Source organism: Nematolebias whitei, chromosome 23 (assembly GCF_014905685.2).
Source record: "Nematolebias whitei isolate Nwh7 chromosome 23, NemWhi1, whole genome shotgun sequence".
In the NCBI taxonomy this organism is placed as follows: Eukaryota; Metazoa; Chordata; class Actinopteri; order Cyprinodontiformes; family Rivulidae; genus Nematolebias; species Nematolebias whitei.
In genome coordinates, this window is record NC_056520.1 from 15,804,794 (window position 1) to 15,810,915 (window position 6,122).

A 6,122-nucleotide genomic window follows, 5' to 3' on the forward strand; every position below is an offset into this window, starting at 1 on the left:
TATCTATCTATCTATCTATCTATCTATCTATCTATCTATCTATCTATATCTATATCTATATCTCTCTCTCTCTATCTATCTATCTATCTATCTATCTAACTAACTTGCGGGTTCAGATTTGAGCCCAAGTTATGTCAAAAAGAGTATCAGATGTAAAATATTTATCAGATTGTCTGTACAAGTTAGCTCATTGTGGCAAACCCTGCAAAGGGAAGTAGCCTATGGAAGGAAGGAAGGATCTGCATCAGGCGACTAATAGTGCTCTCCATCCATCCATCCATCCATCCATTACCTTTACCTGCTTCTACCTTTCTGGGTCACGGGGTTCAGTGGTGCCCATATTTAGCCATCACTGTGTGAGGGGTAGTGTACACCCTGGACCAAATAGGTATGTCTGCAGACAAAATAGGCATTCCCAAAGGAAGGCGTATCTAAAGAACTACACCTGATTTGATGAACAAACAAAACAAGGTGTCACTAAAGAACTAGACCAGATTAGACGGAAGAAAAAAAAGGTGTTACTAAAGGACTAAACCTGATTGGACCCCCCCCCCCAAAAAAAACAACAACAACAACAACAACAACAACAACAACAACAACAAGAAAACAACAACAAAAAGGAGTTACTAAAGAATTAAACCTGATTGGACAAACTAAACAAGGCGTTACTAAAGAACTACACCTGACTGGATGAAAAAAAATAAGGCATTACTAAAGGACTACACCTGATTGGAATAATACCTACATTTATATACAAATATATATATATATATATATTACATTATAATAATGATACTTAAACTAGCTTTGGGACAAAGGATGTTTCCTTTAACTTCACATTTTCTTGTTCAATCTTTTAAATCAGTCACTGCAGATGAGTGATTGTCAGTTTCTGTAAGATTTCTGCAACTGGAGCAGATGTTTCTGTTTACTGGTTAACTTCCTCAGCTGTCTCACATTTTAAGGGTCAATCCTACTCCATGTTTCAGCTCCTTTCATAGATCAGATCTCATAGAAAATACTTCTAAAGAGCAAATTTAGTTTTTAGCTTTTGTTTTGGGCTGTTATCTCATTACATGACTCATGATCTTTAATTAAGACCAGACTTTTTGACAAATGGGAGAAGGTTTTGCTTCAGATGCTTCATATTTCATTGTACCTAGACCACTCTCAAGCCATCCTGTGTCAGGTGCAGCCTACAACCCAAGAACAAAAGAAAATCTTCCAACATTTTTCAGTCAGGTCATCTGGACAGTTTCTTATTTGTGTGTGCTGAAACATTTCACCTTCGATCCGGAAGGCTTCATCAGTCAAGGAAACGCACAACACAAAACTGATTCTTCTCCCAACAGCTTACTCCAAAGTGGAACAAACCAGTTATGTTGGTGCTAAGATGGTCTCTTAGCACCACTTAGAGAATCTTCTTGTGTTTGACAGCAGCTATAATGCCGTTTCTTGGAAACCTTCAAGTTAAAAAAAGAGCTGATGTAACTTAAGAGCCAGCAAATATAGCTAGCCAATCAGTGTTTGCTTTTTTATAAAGACGTATTCTTTAGAAACACCCACTTTCAGTTTGCAGAGAGCCCCCTCTCACCTGGACAGGTTGCAAGTCCATCACAGGGACACAAGAGACAAATGAGAAACAACCATTCATACTCCCACTAACACCAAGGGACAATTTTAGAGTTATAGTGCTCTCCACTCATACTGTGCATAGAACGCAATAGCATTAACGATTGTGCAACAACAGTCCTCTTACGAACAATTCTAGTAGCTTGAAAAGGTATCTATCACAGTGCATGTCAGCCATGTTTTAGCTAAAAAAAAAAAGAAAAATGGCATTGGCTTCATCAGGAGGACAATAAAACATTGTGCCTATGAATAGTGACTGTCACTACAGCCATTGTCCTCACATGGACGGGTATTTGTGGCACTTTTTTAGTCAGAAAACACAGCCAGAAAAGTGTCATAACTGGATTAAAGCAAAGAGATTAGCAATATATGGGCAGGTAAAAGGGAAACCAGGGATCTATGTCTACTCCAAATATTTTATTGAAGGTAAAGGACCAAGATTTAGCCAATGTTTAAACTGAATAGTTGTGTATATCCAGAAGTCATACATCTCCAACTCTGATTCGTTTTCGGATAAGATAACACACCATCTCTTCACTGAAGCCATGTTATTTGTACAAACATCCAAGTTACTTGTGAGAGGGTAGTGCTTTATCTATGCAACTACTTTGTAGTATACACGACATAATGTGTGGAGAGCACTATTTCAAGACAGCATTTTTAAATCCACTTTGTTTTCAGAAATATGGCTCCCTTATACAATTATTTCAATCAACACCTTTTACGGGGAATCTTTTGTGATTGAATTGTTCCTGCTGATTATTCAAACTTGGCCTTGTTCTCCATCACACCTTGTTTGGCATGAACCACCTTCATCCAACCACATCAGCAGTTAATTGGTTCATTTTCTCAAGCTGAATCTTCTTAAGATTGCAGGAAGACGTTAAAAAGGTGGGGGAGCTGAAGGAAGGAAGAGATGAAGGGAGAGAGCTGAGAAAAGTCACTTCTGATGGTATTATTTCTGTAAATACAGCATGCCGGGGCTCCTGAGTGGTCATGACAGTCAATTTTTCATTTCAGTGTGCTTGTAAGGTGTCTGGTTCCAACCAGCCGTCTAGATGACATTCCACCGGCGGCCATGAGGGTATAGCACCAACACACACATGAACACCCCCCGCACACCCCTCTTCTTTCATCTTGTTAATGGACATTCCTCCACAAACGTCTGCGAGTCTACCTGACTGCAATCCTTTAAAGTTTAATTCACTCTACATTTAGCTCTGGTCATAAATACCATATTAGGTAGCAGCAGCATGTTTTATGTGCTCCCTATGGTCGTGCTTTTGTTTTAATGAAGCCATTTGCAACTTATGAGCAGAAAAAAGAGGGGAAGAAAGTCACATATTAGATGGGATAGATCAGTCAAATCTATTCCCACACTGTGTTTTATACATGCGCAGGAATAAAATGAGGCCATTGCCCATCCACCGGCAAACGAAGGAGCACTGTATCCTGACGTCTTTTTTTTTCAGTTCTTGATGATTTAAACAAGCCTCTTATAGCACTCTGACTGCTGGTTTACTGCAAATCATTGACTTAATCACATCATTCACCTGCAGCTACGCATTTGTTCTGGTGATGATGGGGTGCTTAGAGAAAATGATGTTGGTGCCAGGTAAGGACAAATATTTGGGAAGGATGCACACTAGAAAAAGAGCCTGGAAACCTTTAAGTAACTTGTTCTTTGCAATTCATTTGCTGTTTTTTAGTTCTTAACAAACACGGCCCTATTACTTGGGACTTCCGACAGGAAAGGCTGGCAAACATGTAAATGTAGCATCTATGTGTGTTTATACATCTATCGGTTATCAAAATAACTCAGCTTTAAATAAACTTCTCAAAAAACTAATTGGATGTACAAAAAAACCCACTAAAATGGCTTCAACAATAATTTTACAAACATGGAGCTGAATTTGAGTAAGTCATCCTGAATACATACTCTGAACACTAACCCATTTTGTAAGATCTCAGATGGGGGAGTGGCGGCAGAAAGGTTCGAGAAGGAGCAGCATATGATTGGAGGGTCGCTAGTTCAACACCCCTGGACTGACAACATCAAATGTGTTTGGGAAAGGTGAAGCACCCGTACCTGCTTCCACCCTAATTTACCCCACTCTGGATAGAGTTGAATTCGGGTCTAAAAAATCTGACCCGGCCCGAGCCCATAATTTTTTTTTTTTCTGAATCCGACCATCTATCCATCCATCCATCCATCCATTTTTTTCCGCTTATCCGGGGTCGGGTCGCGGGGGTAGCAGCTTAAGTAGGGAGGTCCAGACTTCCTTCTCCTCTGCCACTTGGACCAGCACCTCCAGGTGAATCCTAAGGAGTTCCCAGACCAGGCAAGAAACATAGTCCCTCCAGTGTGTCCTGGGTCTTCCTCTGGGTCTCCTCCTGGTGGGACGTGTCCGGAACACCTCACCAGGGAGGCGTCCAGGAGGCATCCTAACCAGATGCCCGAGCCACCTCAACTGGCTCCTCTTGATGTGGAGAAGCAGCAGCTCTACCCTGAGTCCCTCCCGGATGACAGAGCTTCTCACCCTAACTCTAAGGTAGATTCCATCCAGACACCCTGCGGAGAAAACTCATTTCGGCCGATTGTATTCATGATCTTGTTCTTTTGGTCGGGTTAGAAATTCCAACTCTAGCTCTGGATCCTTGAGCAAAGCCCTTAAAGCTGTTCATCAACTAATACCTGGGTGCCTTCGAAGGCACGTGTGTGTTGCATGTGCAATGGGAAAAATGCAGAGAATAAATTTCCCCATTGGCGATTAATGGAGTACACTCTTTATTTATATATATATAAATATAAATATAAATATTTGGATCAAAACACCTCCCCTTATTGTTATTAGATTATTTAATTATTTTAAATGTCAGGAAACGCGGGAAGTGGTTTGCATTCTTTCAAGATCTATAGCAGGGCTATTCAACTAAACTGCTCAAGAGGCCACAATTTTTGAAAAGCAAGAGCTCAGAGGCCAGACATCCAGTAGTTAATGTCATTAAATAAGTTTGTTTTGCAGTTTAAAATCTAGTTTAATTTTAAAATGAACCCACTTGAGGACCAACTTGAGTTCATCTGTGGGCCTGATTTGGCCCCCAGGCCACCAATTGAATAGCCCTGGTATATAGTTTATGATTATTTTAACTGTTAGGCACAGAAAACTAACTCCTAATCTCGAAAGTGACAACAAACTGTTGTGAGCTTAAAAAATGCTTCTTTTTTTGTTTTTGTTTAAGTCTTATTGTTAAACACACAATCCTTTCAGTTTGGGATCTTCACATCTTAAGCAGATGCTTCTTATTGTATATGCTAAACACAACCACGAACATGCAAATTTATGGAGGTTTTAAGTGGCACCTCACTTGAAATGTAAGGAAGCTATGCAAAATCTTTTTATTCAGGAAAAGTCTCGCATCAAAGTTATCGGTCGGAGCTTTGAACGTTGGGATGTGGCATCTTTTGTTTCCTCTAATATCCCTAGAAAATCTGGTTAAAATTGGAAGATACAGCACCGTTTCTCTGCTGGCTGCACAGCTTCCACACTGTTTTCACAGCTGTCTTGCTTGCAGGACGCGGCTGAAGGTGGAGGGGAGGTAGGGAGGGCTGAAACAAGCTGCTGCGATCAACTCATGTGTAAAGATGACAAATGAGAAGCAAAAAGGGATAAACCAACGCTCTGAGTGTTTGACACAAGCTGCAGCAGTAGAGAAAACTGTTTGTAAAGTAAGAACACAATATTATCTGCCAGAGGTCAGAAACTCTGAGTGTAGAACTTCCTGTAAAAAAGCAACTTTACAAAATTATTTCATTTTACTACAGTTTAAAGGGGGATGCAGAATGCAGGATGGGACCAAAAGTTATATAAATGTCTCAGAACAGCAAATGATCATCACTGACTTCATTCACATTTGAGTGATGATTGTTGGGTTGGTACCATGGGATTGGATGGCAGCTGCTGGCAGGTAATGTTGCACTCATGCCGGTATTATTAGGCCTCTGGTCAGGAGCCAAACACAACAGCTGTCTGTCCAACACCAACCTATAAACCCCCCCCAAGTTGCTGTTCATAAACTATATTATGCAGGCAAATGGAGAGGACAATGTCAGATGTGACCAGGAAGACATGCCGAAGGTCATTGCTGCCACCCAGCTGCTGAATAACTGTCCAATCATGTCACACGTTTAACTTAAATTCATCTTTTCACACGAACTGACGGAAAACGAGTCACTAAAACCAGCAGCTTGTTCTTGAAGGCTTGGATCAACCTCTAAAAATATTTTGTGCACAAGTTACACACAGATTTGTTATCAAACTCTTTAGTTTGTATTGTATTGCACGCTTGTATTGTATTGCATTATTGTACTGTATTCTTGTATTGTACTGTATTCTTGTATTGTACTGTATTCTTGTATTGTACTGTATTCTTGTATTGCACTGTATTCTTGTATTGTACTGTATTCTTGTATTGTATTCTTGTATTGT